This window comes from Schistocerca piceifrons, chromosome 6 (assembly GCF_021461385.2).
Source record: "Schistocerca piceifrons isolate TAMUIC-IGC-003096 chromosome 6, iqSchPice1.1, whole genome shotgun sequence".
Lineage (NCBI taxonomy): Eukaryota > Metazoa > Arthropoda > Insecta > Orthoptera > Acrididae > Schistocerca > Schistocerca piceifrons.
In genome coordinates, this window is record NC_060143.1 from 14,221,455 (window position 1) to 14,237,971 (window position 16,517).

Here is a 16,517-nt window from a genome sequence, read left to right on the forward strand (position 1 = left end):
GGGAAAGACACAAAGCATAAAGGAATGCATGTACTCCTCAACTGCGATTGTGTGTTCGATTACTATCAAAGATCCCACGAAAGCCCTGGTATATGTCCTCCACAGCATAATACTGCCCACATCGGGAAAGATTCGTAGCACAGTCTATTTTTCGACTAGTTCTTTGCCTGGATGACGACGTATCTGGACACAATCATCGACTTGGTGTGAGAAGAAATGCGATCCATGGAAACAGACGATAAGGTTTCATTGATACACAGTCTAATTGCGATGATCTAGTGCACACGACAGTCGTAATGGACATTATGTGAATATGGGAACCACATAGCTTAATGTCCAACAGCGGGCGCTTAACAAACACTTCCGAATGCACCAGAATTGTACTGTGGCGACAAATCTGAACTGATAGTCGCCGATCCTGCTTTCCAACATGGCCAAGCGTCCAACCTTCAGGTTCTTTGATGAGACGTGGAAGTCACTTTGCCCCCTTTACTAGTTGTTTTATAGTCTTTCAACCACTTTACATAGATTCTCGACAGTAGCATTTCAAATTTGCCCAGTTTCCCATAGTGCTCAGAGCCATTTGAACCATTTTGCTAGTTCCTACGCTCTGAGTCATAGCAAGCCGATCTTGTCTGATATCGCTTACCTCAGCGAAATTTCACCGTTTGCGTCACGTATCATCGCTAGAAACATTCCCCATTTGTCACTGCTCCACTTTTATCTCCGCTCTGGTTCGCCTACCGCGTCACGTACTCGATGTACCACTAGGAGGCAACCATTCTCGCGGTGTTCAGTGATCGTAATTTGTTGGCTCAAAAAATGGTTCAAATGGCTCTGAGCACCATGGGACTTAACTTCTGAGGTCATCAGTCCCCTAGAACATGGAACTACTTAAACGTAACGAACCTAAGGACTTCACATACATCCAAGCCCGAGGCAGGACGTTGAACCTGCGACTGTAGCGGTCGCGCGGTTCCAGACTGTAGCACCTAGAAACCGCTCGGCCCCTCCGGCCGGCTTTTTGGCTCAAACGTGAATTGCGTGTCGTTCTTAACAGCTTTTTTACCAGTACCAAACTTGCAGAGGAAGTGGAGCACAAAATCACGGATCTGATGTTCCGAATTAGATACTTCTGGAGGAACGACAACCAGCTGTCCGAATATCGCGAGCTCAGACACGAAACTAGTACTAAGCAAAGAAGAGATAGCTCAAAGACGGAAGGAATGCACACAAGCACATTACAAGGAAAATGAGTAAGAGGACAGTTTATGGAAAGGGAGAGGACGTAGGCACGATAAGTGATACGATATTGCGAGAATAACTTTACAGAACAGGGGAAGACCCAAGACGAAACAAGGCCCGCGGCGTAATTAACATTCCTCAGAAATATCGACATCCTTAAGAGAACCATCCGTAATAAATTTATTCCACCTAGTGTGCAAGATATTCACTGAGGTAGCGAAAGTCATGGGATCACTCCCAATATCGTTTCGGTACTCCTTTATCCGGCATAGCTCAGTAACTGAACGTGGCGCGGACGCAACAAGTCGTTGGAAGTCCTTCGCAGAAATACTGTCCCATGCTGCCGTCAATAACTGTGAAAGTGTCAACGGTACAGGATTCTGTGCACAAACTCACCTCTCGATTACTTCGCTTAAATGTTTGACAAAATTCATGTCGGGTGATGTGGATGGCCGAAACATTCCCTCAAATTAGCCAGAATGTTCTTGAAATCAATCAAAAACAGTTGTGGTCCATTGAAATGGCCCATTGTCATCCGTAAACTTTCCATCGTTGTTTGGGAAAATGAAATCCATTAATGGCTGTTAATAGTCTCAAGTAGCCGAACATAGACGTTTCCAATCAATGATTGGTTCGAATCCAAGCAAACACAGAACACAGCCCACATCGTTACAGAGCCACCGCGAGTTCGCCCGATGCCAACTTGAGTCCATGGACTCGTGGCGTCTGTGCCGTACCCTAACGGTACCATCAGCACTTACCATCTGAAATAGGGAGTAATTCGACCAAGCCACAGTCTTCCGATCGTCAAGGCTCCAGCCGATATGGTCACACACACATACCCATCCACACATATACAGACACAAGCAGACATATACAGGGTGTTTCAAAAATGACCGATATATTTGAAACGGCAATAAAAACTAAACGAGCAGCGATAGAAATACACCGTTTGTTGCAATATGCTTGGGACAACAGTACATTTTCAGGCAGACAAACTTTCGAAATTACAGTAGTTACAATTGTCAACAACAGATGGCGCTGCGGTCTGGGAAACTCTGTAGTACGATATTTTCCACATATCCACCATGCGTAGCAATAATATGGCGTAGTCTCTGAATGAAATTACCCGAAACCTTTGACAACGTGTCTGGCGGAATGGCTTCACATGCAGATGAGATGTACTGCTTCAGCTGTTCAATTGTTTCTGGATTCTGGCGGTACACCTGGTCTTTCAAGTGTCCCCACAGAAAGAAGTCACAGGGGATCATGTCTGGCGAATAGGGAGGCCAATCCACGCCGCCTCCTGTATGTTTCGGATACCCCAAAGCAATCACACGATCATCGAAATATTCATTCAGGAAATTAAAGACGTCGGCCGTGCGATGTGGCCGGGCACCATCTTGCATAAACCACGAGGTGTTCGCAGTGTCGTCTAAGGCAGTTTGTACCGCCACAAATTCACGAAGAATGTCCAGATAGCGAGATGCAGTAATCGTTTCGGATCTGAAAAATGGGCCAATGATTCCTTTGGAAGAAATAGCGGCCCAGACCAGTACTTTTTGAGGATGCAGGGACGATGGGACTGCAACATGGGGCTTTTCGGTTCCCCATATGCGCCAGTTCTGTTTATTGACGAAGCCGTCCGGGTAAAAATTAAGCTTCGTCAGTAAACCAAATGCTGCCCACATGCATATCGCCGTCATCAATCCTGTGCACTATATCGTTAGCGAATGTCTCTCGTGCAGCAATGGTAGCGGCGCTGAGGGGTTGCCGCGTTTGAATTTTGTATGGATAGAGGTGTAAACTCTGGCGCATGAGACGATACGTGGACGTTGGCATCATTTGGACCGCAGCTGCAACACGGCGAACGGAAACCCGAGGCCGCTGTCGGATCACCTGCTGCACTAGCTGCGCGTTGCCCTCTGTGGTTGCCGTACGCGGTCGCCCTACCTTTCCAGCATGTTCATCCGTCACGTTCCCAGTCCGTTGAAATTTTTCAAACAGATCCTTTATTGTATCGCTTTTTGGTCCTTTGGTTACATTAAACCTCCGTTGAAAACTTCGTCTTGTTGCAACAACACTGTGTTCTAGGCGGTGGAATTCCAACACCAGAAAAATCCTCTGTTCTAAGGAATAAACCATGTTGTCTACAGCACACGTGCACGTTGTGAACAGCACACGCTTACAGCAGAAAGACGACGTACAGAATGGCGCACCCACAGACTGCATTGTCTTCTATATCTTTCACATCACTTGCAGCGCCATCTGTTGTTGAAAATTGTAACTACTGTAATTTCGAAAGTTTGTCTGCCTGAAAATGTACTGTTGTCCCAAGCATATTGCAACAAACGGTGTATTTCTATCGCTGCTCGTTTACTTTTTATTGCCGTTTCAAATATACCGGTCATTTTTGAAACACCCTGTACAAGCGCAGGAGAGGCGCTGCAGGCGATGACGTACTGTTAGCAAAGGTGCTGGTGTCGGTCGTCTGCTGCCATAGCCTGTGAACGCCAAATTTCGCCGCACAGACCTAACGGACATGTTTCTTGTATGTCCGACATTAATTTTTGTAGTCATTTGAGTAAGTGTTCTTTGTCTGTTGATACTGAGAACTCTACATAGATACCGCTGCTCTCGGTCGTTAAGTGAATGCTGCAGGCCAGTGCACTAGATGTGGTGCGAGGTAATGTCCGAAATTTGTTATTTTCTGTACAGTCTTGACACTGTGTATCTCGGAATATTCAATTCCCTAACGATTTCCGAAATGGACTGTTCCATGCATCTAGATCCAGCTATCATTCTCAGTTCAAAGTCTGCTAGTTCCCGTCTGGCGGCCATAATCACGTTGGAAACCGTTTCACATGATTCACCTGAGTACAAATGATTTCTCCACCAATGCACTGCTGCCCTTTTATACCTTGCGTACGTGATACTACTGTCATCTGTATACTTGCATATCGTTATCCCACGATTTTTGTCATCTCATTGTATGAGACTCTCGAAATACACTCTGATTTCAAAACTCCAACGTAAGGATTCCCGTTACAAAGAACACAGTTACTGACACCTGTAATTATAATCGAATTATTAAGTTCAGTAAGTCGTGATTGAAGAATACTGACCGGAATTAATTACAGAAGAATTAAAAACTGGTAGAAGCCGACCTCGAGGAAGGTCACTTTTCTTGCTGGAGAACTGTTGGAACACGTGATGCCAACACTGATCGTACAACTTATTCTAAAAGAGAGGTTGAAGAAGGGAAAACTTACGTTTATAGCATTTGTAGATTTTAACATCTTTCGACAGAGTTTGTAACAACAACTGAACATATAATAATTTTTTCTTCTGATTTTCGGTAAATTAGTGTAAGCAATGTTTTGATTTCATTTCTTTTTCTTTTCGTGTCATTATGTTAAAGAAACTGTAAGCAACTTTCGATGTGAATATTAATATTTATGTCAAATTTCAAGCAATGTTATAACAGAATTGAAGTGTAACCCATGTTGAATCTATTGTAACATGTTTAAAATTGTAATTGTGCGCCTGGTCCATACGTAGGCAATGTATTAGGATATGTGGAGTGCAAAACCTCGGGTGAATACCCTGTCTGTAGGGGAGCGGTAAAAGGTGGATGGCAGGCGAGCGCGGGAAAACGCACACGGGCTCGGCACGGCATAACGGGCTCAGCAGTCGTAGTCGGAGTTTGGCATTCGTCTGAGCAACACGTTCTGGATCGAGGAGGCTCTCCTGGAAGACGTAGTTTCATTGAGCCTCGGATATGCCGTTCACGACGCCCATACAGCATGGCAAAATTCCATAGGCACTAAATGGAAAAGTATTGCGACGCTATGAAGAAATGAAGTGCCTATACGTCAAGAGCCATAGCTGTGGTTGTACGTGTGCTTTGTGCCTCGCCATCTCGCCGCCAGCCGACCGCCTCATCGATACGAACAGGTTGAAACTTTTATTACTGTATTCGTGTGGACCAGTGTTACATTTGTTCCTGACTGTTCAATAACAACTTAACTTTTACCAGAATTGTCCTATCATTTAATTATCCTCATCACTAACCTAGACAGGGTCCTTTCCACATGTTGTGCAATCCGAGTGTCTCGAAATGAAGATTTAAAGTTTATGTTAATAAGAATTACCTGCAGACCTATCTATGCTAGAATGATGTTTAAGGTACTTTATTGTTAATGAATATACAAGTAAAGAACATAGGTCTGACAAAGTTGGAAGATAATGTTGAAATTGGTTTAGTAATGAAGTATAATTAATTTGAGACAAAAATAATGGTAGTTAAATAAGCAAGAAATAAGACAAAAAGAGTGGTAATTCATATATTGGAAGCCGTGAGTGCTTAATGAGTTCAATAGTCAAAGAATTTCAATACAGTGAGAATTACAGCTTCAGGCCCCCCCCCCCCACCCCCCTTTTCTTTTCTATTCATTTAAATTCTGAAGTGTACTGAACTGATTTGACCAGCAAAGTTAAAGTCAATATAAAACCTAAATTCATCAGTGTTTTACCCTTCTTAAAATTGACATTGTATGTGTGTTTCAAAAGTCCTATTTCTAGGGTAACCTATGACCGATTTCAGTCAGATCAATAGACAAAACGCAGTTTGTAGTAATCATTATAGTGTAATGTTGTGTATTTATAGCTTGTCCAAATTAGTACAGAAAGGGAAAATATTAGTTCAGTAGATTTTTCTGGTTCTAGAATTTACCATATAATGCAGTATTACTACGTGTTGTTATGCTTGTACGTACATCCACTTGTACAAGGAAAAAACTCACTTAATGCCTAATTAGGCTGGCGACCGTATTATTAACAATTGGTAGCATCTGCTGTGTATGTTTCTTGCCCGTCCTAACGTGTAGTTGCACTTTAGACTTGCTTGACGTATCATTGTTGTTACTGAGTGGGTGTAAGTCTGATTTTGCCTCCATTCAGGTACACGCGGTCAACATATTTAGTAAAATCCTTTCTTATAAGGTGAAGCCCGTCAACTTACCATAGTACAGGCTATAAAGAGTTAACGTACGCCCGAGCGTAGACGTTACAAGTTGACTGCTACACATTCCCTGAAATTCTGAAGGTAGCAGGCACAAGATAGAGGGACCGGAAGGTTATCTACAATTAAAGACTTGGAAGGTAATAAATAGTTTAGAACGGAGTCAGCTAGGTTAGTAGCCTGCCTCCAACGTTATTCCAAGCAAGCAAGCAAGCAATTAAGTAAACTAAGGAGAAATTGGAAAGGGAATTAAAGTTCAGTCAGAGGAAATAAACACTTAGAGATTTGCCGACGATATTATAATTCCGCCAAAGTACTTGGAATGTGAAAGAGTAATATCTTGAAAAAAGATTATAATATGAAGATCAATAACAGTGAACAAGGGTAATGGAACGTAATCGAATTTAGCCAGCTTTGCTAGGAAATTAGATAAGGAAATGAGTCAAAAAAATGGCTCTGAGCACTATGGGACTCAACTTCTGAGGTCATTAGTCCCCTAGAACTTAGAACTAGTTAAACCTAACTAACCTAAGTACATCACGCACATCCATGCCCGAGGCAGGATTCGAACCTGCGACCGTAGCGGTCTCGCGGCTCCAGACTGCAGCGCCTAGAACTGCATGGCCACTTCGGCCGGCAAGGAAATGAGTCACTATAATTAGTACATGCATTTTGTTATTTGTGCAGCAAAATTACTGATGATATCCGAAGTAGGGAAAATACAAAATGCAGACTGACAATAGGAAAAGATGTGTTTATTATAAAAAAAGAGGAATTTTTCAACATCAGTTATAAATTTTCTGAAAGAATTGTCCCGGAATGTTGCCTTATACGGAAAGGAAATGTGTACTACAAAAAATTTAGACACGATCAGAAGAGAAGCTTTTAAAATGTGGTGGTACAGACGAATTTTGAAGTTTATGTAGGTAGATCGAATAAGTACTCAGCGATCCAGAATCTAACTGGGGAAAAATTTATTTTATTTCAAACCTTGGCTAAAAGAAAGCATAATTTTCTAGGACACGCGTTGAATCAGCAAAGAATCGTCAATTTCATAATAAAGCGAAGTATAGAGAGAGTCAATAGTTTGAATATAGCAGGTGGGTTCAAATGGATGTAGTCGTAATAGTTATATAGACAGAATGAGGCTTGCTTAAGACAGACTAACTCAATCAATCAGTCTTCGAATTGAAGACCATAAAAAACAACAGCCGATCGTCGTCAATAGAGAGCTTCAAGACGATGCTATCTCTATTCATACAGTGTTGGATAAAATTATGGCACCCTTTTAGAAGTCTCGAACTCGCTCAAGGTTAATTGTGCATTTGACGCACATGAAATTATTACATTTAGAGATTAATCGCAGGAGCGGTTCTGAGGTACGAGGTATCGACCCATGCGGAAAGACTCATACTAATACATGGTGTAGACTCCACAGGCGGCGATACAGGCGCTGGCTCTGGCATTTAGTCGATCGTACAGATGGCGAATATTGTCCCGAGATACGTCATGTCACGCCTGCTCCACCTGTTCACGTAGTTCTGTAACAGTTGTTGGTTGAAAAGTCACACGAGTCACTTCTCATGCCGTCAAATCCCACACGCGCTCGACTGGAGACAATCCGGACATCGTTCTGTCCAGAGAAATCACGTTGAGTTTGACGTACAGTGTGTGGGCGAGCGTGATCCTTCTTGTAACAACACATCGTCCTCCTGTTCCAAGAACGTCAGGCGAACGTCTCTAACAGCATTGTGCACCCCAGATCATAAGGCCTAGGGGGGGGGGGGGGGGGGGCACTGTGTCTTGGACGAACGCCCTCTACGAGGCAGCACCCACCAGGTCTACTTCAAACGCGCGAACGACCATCACTTGCGTGTAGAAAGAATCTGCTTTCATCGCACCATTCCATCTCCCAAGTGATCATCTGATGACACTCGTCGAGCCGTGCATGTCAATTGCCTGGCTTCAGTGGAGGACGGGCTAGAGGTGTGCTTTCCCGTTGTCCCACTGCTAATAGCCGGTTCGCAGCAGTTCATACTGACGCGTCTGGTCTCACAAACCCTCTTATCTGTGCCTTGGTAGCCATACGATCTGCCACTGCTGCCCTTACACTACAACTATCCTGGCGGGAGTCTGTGCTACGTGGACGTCCAGAAATTCGATCTCGTCTACGGTTATGAGATCACTGATACCAGCATCGTTACACAACTGACGCAGCGTGTCCAGCTTGTGTGGCAGTTATCCGAAAGGTCCATCCTACCTCTGCTTGCTTCACACTTTTGCACCACTCTGTACCTTCTGGATGTGAGCATTCCCTATTAAAAGGTAGACACCAGACGGCGCTCAGGTAGCTAAGCCACTATGCTGTCTGTTGGCGGACAACGCTGAAATCATTATCAGTACATCTACTATCCTCCAGGTGACATACGAGGTGCATTCAAGTTCTAAGGCCTCTGGTTTTTTTTCTCCAGACTGGAAAGAGATAGAAACATGCGCATTGTTTTAAAATGAGGCCGCGTTCATTGTCAATACGTCCCAGAGATGGCAGCACCGTACGGCAGATGGAATTTTACCGCCAGCGGCGAGAATGAGAACTGTTTTAAATACTTAAAATGGCGACGTTTTCCTTACTTGAACAGCATGCAATCATTCTTTTTCTGAATTTGCGTGGTGTGAAACCAATTGAAATTCATCGACAGTTGAAGGAGACATGTGGTGATGGAGTTATGGATGTGTCGAAAGTGCGTTCGTGGGTGCGACAGTTTAATGAAGGCAGAACATCGTGTGACAACAAATCGAAACAACCTCGGGCTCGCACAAGCCGGTCTGACGACATGATCGAGAAAGTGGAGAGAATTGTTTTGGGGCTGTTGAACAGATCGCCTCCAGAGTTGGCATTTCTGTGGGTTCTGTGCACAAAATCCTGCATGACGACCTGAAAATGCGAAAAGTGTCATCCAGGTGGGTGCCACGAATGCTGGCGGACGACCACACGGCTGCCCGTGTGGCATGTTGCCAAGCAATGTTGACGTGCACCGACAGCATGAATGGGACTTTCTTTTCGTCGGTTGTGACAATGGATGAGACGTGGATGCCATTTTTCAATCCAGAAACAAAGCGCCAGTCAGCTCAATGGAAGCACACAGATTCACCGCCACCAACAAAATTTCGGGTAACCGCCAGTGCTGAAAAAATGATGGTGCCCATGTTCTGGGACAGCGAGGGCGTAATCCTTACCCATTGCGTTCCAAAGGGCACTACGGTAACAGGTGCATCCTACGAAAATGTTTTGAAGAACAAATTCCTTCCTGCACTGCAACAAAAACGTCTGGGAAGGGCTGTGCGTGTGCTGTTTCACCAAGACAACGTACCCGCACATCGAGTTAACGTTACGCAACAGTTTCTTCGTGATAACAACTTTGAAGTGATTCCTCGTGCTCCCTACTCACCTGACCTGGCTCCTAGTGACTTTTGGCTTTTTCCAACAATGAAAGACACTCTCCGTGGCCGCACATTCACCAGCCGTGCTACTATTGCCTCAGCGATTTTCCAGTGGTCAAAACGGACTCCTAAAGAAGCCTTCGCCGCTGCCATGGAATCATGGCGTCAGCGTTGTGAAAAATGTGTACGTCTGCAAGGCGATTACGTCGAGAAGTAGCGCCAGTTTCATCGATTTCGGGTGAGTAGTTAATTAGAAAAAAATCGGAGGCCTTAGAACTTGAATGCACCTCGTATGCTGTCACTGGATCAAAATCAACGTTGTCAGGTGTACTAATGTTTTCGTGCAGTGTATGACTGTCAGAACTTAGCTACTCATATCAGGATAGAAGACACGGGAATTGATACTGAAAATAGTTTGAAAGGGTGGATGATTAGATAAGAAGCGTGTAATACAAATTAAATAAAATCGGCTGCAAATCTCAGTTTTACAGTATGTGCCTGTCAGTATATTCTGAACTGAATTCCGTTGGTTTCGCTGTCCCTGTGAAATTCTTATTACACATGTACGTCTGTTCTCGAAGTTACAATTTTTTATGCAAAGCTAACATGTGTACGTTAACCAAATGGCCACTTAGGACTTCCGTCATTACAGCTAAAGCAATGGTCGTTTTGCTCACTATAGCTAAAAAAGTCACCTCATTGCAAAAATACGACGATTTTACTGATTTTCCATCCTTGCTTGTGTGTGTATCTAAGTGTGTGTGAGTGAGTGTGTGTGTGTGTGTGTGTGTGTGTGTGTGTGTGTGTGTGTTTGTGTGTACCAGATGACATAGCTGTCACCCTGCTGGTCATCGTCAGCTACCACAATTTTTTAATTAATTATAGTCTGCTTTCGTACTTCGTTTAAACAACCTGATATGCTCCAGCACTATGTATTATTACTGTTCATTCAAAACAAGTATACTCTTTTGTAATTATTTCGAATGACGGTGCGGCTTTACAGGGTGCCTACACACAATTCAGATTTCTGCATGAACTCAAATGACTCGCTTTATTCTCTCTCTCTATCATATTTTTAACGAGAATGCATTCATTAAATTTAACTAATTAATGCAATCAGTATGCGAATGTAATTAAACTTTTTCTCACTTTGTAACAAATGAATTTATAAAATAATGTCCTGTTTTATATCGTGGACACTATATAAAGTACAGTTAACTTGCTGTGTAATGTGGAATTTCCATATACATGATTCTGCGTTTCATTACTTCATTTTATATTTGACAGACTATTCGTTGTGGCCCCATCTCGCAACAACAGTTGTGTATTTCAACCTGCACTCTACGCATCCTTTTTGTTTTGTTTAGTTTTACGTAAGTGAAATGACAGCAGTGCAGTCAACAGGGACTGGTAAACTGCCAGGACACAAAATATAGAATTCTTTCATAAATTTTATTTGGTTCCCAGAGGCATAAACCTTAAAAAAGTTAGTTAAATCGTAACAAATTTAAACTATTTTGAACCAATATTGTGTATGGAATTAAGGAAACAGCAAAATCAGTATTTAACATCGAAAAAATTTCATGACAACCATTTCAAATTACACTTTTATAATTAAAATTTTAATAATTAATATATAAAAACTGAACCATTAAAGAACAGTGTGCATGGGGGCTTAATTATATATAATGAATGCAAATTCTTTTTAATTTTTTAGTAGCTGTCTGTCCGATTACGAAGTCTGGTAAACGGTTGGCCCTGACTAGTATTTGTACGCAATCTGACTGCATAGAACAACAACAAAGAATGAAACGAAATTTCAGTTAACACAATCAATTAATTAAGTCCCCAGCAACTATAAAACCTAGGAAACAACAAAACACAAGTGTAGCTGTTCTGTGTGTGGAAGTGTGATTCAACGTACACATCCGGCACGGTTCTTCCTCAATAAGACAAGATATTTTCAACACCATTTATACTGAAGTAATTAAAAGAAATAAACAGATACTATAATTACACATATTACACATAGAAACCAAAAATACAGTCTAATACAAGAACACGAGCCAGATGCTTTGTTGACTGAACCTGTGACCAAGAGGCATTATTGTTTAAGACATTGAAATAATATAAAAAAGGAATTTTTTTGCCTTCAAATATATTGACGAAAAGCACACTCTGATCATTACAGCATCCCCAAACCAACAATATCTGGTGTCTAGCCCATCCAAACAATATGACAACATCTGAACAAGCACTCACTACCGCAACTTCTCAACAACGACTTACCACTGCTACATCTCAACAAGCACTGCCTACTGCTACTTCTCAATAAGCACTGCCAGTGGAGGCGGCTGAATAAAACTCTTTGGCGCAATCTCTGGCGCTGTGGCTCAGTGTAGCCACCTTTCAAGTGTCCTTTCCTGAAGTAAGCCTGCAGATCCAGTGTACTGGTACATCATTCCGAAAAGTCTTATGAACATGATTCTCGGCCGTGATCATATAATTTATGAATTTAGTTATGGAAGCAGCCCACACTATCAACCCAAATTACTACAACATAAGAAAGCGGAGTTATAAATATGCAAAACAAACTATTACACACAGGGAACACACATAGTTGATACCAACGCATTGTTGTTGTTGTGGTCTTCAGTCCTGAGACTGGTTTGATGCAGCTCTCCATGCTACTCTATCCTGTGCAAGCTTCTTCATCTCCCAGTACCTACTGCAACCTACATCCTTCTGAATCTGCTTAGTGTATTGATCTCTTGGTCTCCCTCTACGATTTTTACCCTCCACGCTGCCCTCCAATGCTAAATTTGTGATACCTTGATGCCTCAAAACATGTCCTACCAACCGATCCCTTCTTCTAGTCAAGTTGTGCCACAAACTTCTCTTCTCCCCAATCCTATTCAATACCTCCTCATTAGTTACGTGATCTACCCACCTTATCTTCAGCATTCTTCTGTAGCACCACATTTCGAAAGCTTCTATTCTCTTCTTGTCCAAACTAGTTATCGTCCATGTTTCACTTCCATACGTGGCTACACTCCATACAAATATTTTCAGAAACGACTTCCTGACGTTTAAATCTATACTCGATGTAAACAAATTCCTCTTCTTCAGAAACGCTTTCCTTGCCATTGCCAGTCTACATTTTATATCCTCTCTACTTCGACCATCATGAGTTATTTTACTCCCTAAATAGCAAAACTCCTTTACTACTTTAAGTGTCTCATTTCCTAATCTAATCCCCTCAGCATTACCCGATTTTATTTGACTACATTCCATTATCCTCGTTTTGCTTTTGTTGATGTTCATCTTATATCCTCCTTTCAAGACACTGTCCATTCCGTTCAACTGCTCTTCCAAGTCCTTTGCTGTCTCTGATAGAATTACAATGTCATCGGTGAACCTCAAAGTTTTGACTTCTTCTCCATGAATTTTAATACCTACTCCGAATTTTTCTTTTGTTTCCTTTACTGCTTGCTCAATATACAGATTGAGTAACATCGGGGAGAGGCTACAACCCTGTCTCACTCCTTTCCCAACCACTGCTTCCCTTTCATGCCCCTCGACTCTTATAACTGCCATCTGGTTTCTGTACAAATTGTAAATAGCCTTTCGCTCCCTGTATTTTACCCCTGCCACCTTCAGAATTTAAAAGAGAGTATTCCAGTTAACGTTGTCAAAAGCTTTCTTTAAGTCTACAAATGCTAGAAACGTAGGTTTGCCTTTTCTTAATCTTTCTTCTAAGATAAGTCGTAAGGTTAGTATTGCCTCACGTGTTCCAACATTTCTACGGAATCCAAACTGATCTTCCCCGAGGTCCGCTTCCACCAGTTTTTCCATTCGTCTGTAAAGAATTCGCGTTAGTATTTTGCAGCTGTGACTTATTAAACTGATAGTTCGGTAATTTTCACATCTGTCAACACCTGCTTTCTTTGGGATTGGAATTATTATATTCTTCTTGAAGTCTGTGGGTATTTCGCCTGTCTCATACATCTTGCTCACCAGATGGTAGAGCTTTGTCATGACTGGCTCTCCCAAGGCCATCAGTAGTTCTAATGGAATATTGTCTACTCCTGGGGCCTTGTTTCGACTCAGGTCTTTCAGTGCTCTGACAAACTCTTCACGCAGTATCTTATCTCCTATTTCATCTTCATCTACATCCTCTTCCATTTCCATAATATTGTCCTCAAGTACATCGCCCTTGTATAAACCCTCTATATACTCCTTCCACCTTCCTGCCTTCCCTTCTTTGCTTAGAACTGGGTTGCCATCTGAGCTCTTGAAATTCATACAAGTGGTTCTCTTCTCTCCAAAGGTCTCTTTAATTTTCCTGTAGGCAGTATCTATCTTACCCCTAGTGAGACAAGCCTCTACATCCTTACATTTGTCCTCTAGCCATCCCTGCTTAGCCATTTTGCACTTCCTGTCGATCTCATTTTTGAGACGTTTGTATTCGTTTTTGCCTGCTTCATTTACTGCATTTTTATATTTTCTCCTTTCATCAATTAAATTCAATATTTCTTCTGTTACCCAAGGATTTCTATTAGCCCTCGTCTTTTTACCTACTTGATACTCTGCTGCCTTCACTACTTCATCCCTCAGAGCTACCCATTCTTCTTCTACTGTATTTCTTTCCCCCATTACTGTCAATTGTTCCCTTATGCTCTCCCTGAAACTCTGTACAACCTCTGGTTCTTTCAGTTTATCCAGGTCCCATCTCCTTAAATTCCCGCCTTTTTGCAGTTTCTTCAGTTTCAATCTGCAGTTCATAACCAATATATTGTGGTCAGAATCCACATCTGCCCCTGGAAATGTCTTACAATTTAAAACCTGGTTCCTAAATCTCGGTCTTACCATTATGTAATCTATCTGATACCTTTTAGTATCTCCAGGATTCTTCCAGGTATACAACCTTCTTTCATGATTCTTGAACCAAGTGTTAGCTATGATTAAGTTATGCTCTGTGCAAAATTCTACAAGGCGGCTTCCTCTTTCATTTCTTCCCCCCAATCCATATTCACCTACTATGTTTCCTTCTTTCCCTTTTCCTACTGACAAATACCAGTCACCTATGACTATTAAATTTTCGTCTCCCTTCACTACCTGAATAATTTCTTTTATCTCGTCATACATTTCATCAATTTCTTCATCATCTGCAGAGCTAGTTGGCATATAAACTTGTACTACTGTAGTAGGCATGGGCTTTGTGTCTATCTTGGCCACAATAACGCGTTCACTATGCTGTTTGTAGTAGCTAACCCGCACTCCTATTTTTTTATTCATTATTAAACCTACTCCTGCATTACCCCTATTTGATACACATATTACCAATAAAAATGAAATTCGCGCCAAAAGAATTACAACCTTCAGCTACACCCAAGCTCTATATACAAGCAAAATGCACACTTACTCATATGAACAGGTAATACTCAGCACACAATTGTGCGTGTAATCTACTATGTGTAAAAAAGCGTAGATGTTAAAATGATTCACTTAAAGTAAACTAATCCTCTCTTCAGTCACTGACCCACAACTGTAATAAAGAAACTCATGAGCTTCTACAGAAGCACACCTTAAAACATTTTACGTTAAATAACGAGATTACCCTCATCACATTAAATGACTATATGAAAACATATTAATGGCTTCTAGCACCGTTACTCACAGATTTTAAATTAACTGGCAAAGTGGCAAATGAGTTTACAGGACACACCTTTTCATCGTCACAAGAGTATTCACTTACATTACTGGCCATTGAAATCGCTACACCAAGAAGAAATGCAGATGATAAACGGGTATTCATTGGACAGATATATTATACTAGAACTGACATGTGACAACCTTTTCACGCAATTTGGGTGCACAGATCCTGAGAAATCAGTACTCTGAACAACCACCTCTGGCCGTAATAAAGGCCTTGATACGCCTGGGCATTGAGTCAAACAGAGCTTGGATGGCGTGTACAGGTACAGCTGCCCATGCAGCTGCAACACGATACCACAGTTCATCAAGCGTAGTGACTGGCGTATTGTGACGAGCCAGTTGCTCGGCGGCCATTGACCAGACGTTTTCAGTCGGTGAGAGATCTGGAGAATGTGCTGGCCATGGCAGCAGTCGAACATCTTCTGTATCCAGAAAGGCCCGTACAGGACCTGCAATATGCGGTCGTGCATTATCCTGCTGAAATTTAGGGTTTCGCAGGGATCGAATGAAGCGTAAAGCCACGGGTCGTAACACATCCGAAATGTAGCGTCCACTGTGCAAAGTGCCGTCAATGCGAACAAGAGGTGACCGAGACGAGTAACCAATGGCACCCTATACCATCACGCCGGATGATATGCCAGTATGGCGATGAAGAATACACGCTTCCAATGTGCGTTCACCGAGATGTCGCCTAACACGGATGCAACCATCACGATGCTGTAAACAGAACCTGGATTCATCTGAAAAAATGATGTTTTGCCATTCGTGCACCCAGGCTCGTAGTTGAGTACTCCATGGCAGGCGCTCCTGTCTGTGATGCAGCGTCAAGAGTAACCGCAGCCACGGTCTCCGAGCTGATAGCCCATGCTGCTGCAAACGTCGTCGAACTGTGCAGATGGTTGTCGTCTAGCAAACGTCCCCACCTGTTGACTCAGGGATCGAGACGTGGCTGCACGATCCGTTACAGCCATGAGGATAAGATGCCTGTCATCTCGATTGCTAGTGATACGAGTCCGTTGGGATCCAACACGGCGTTCCGTATTACCCTCCTGAACCTACCGATTCCATATTCTGCCAACAGTCATTGAGT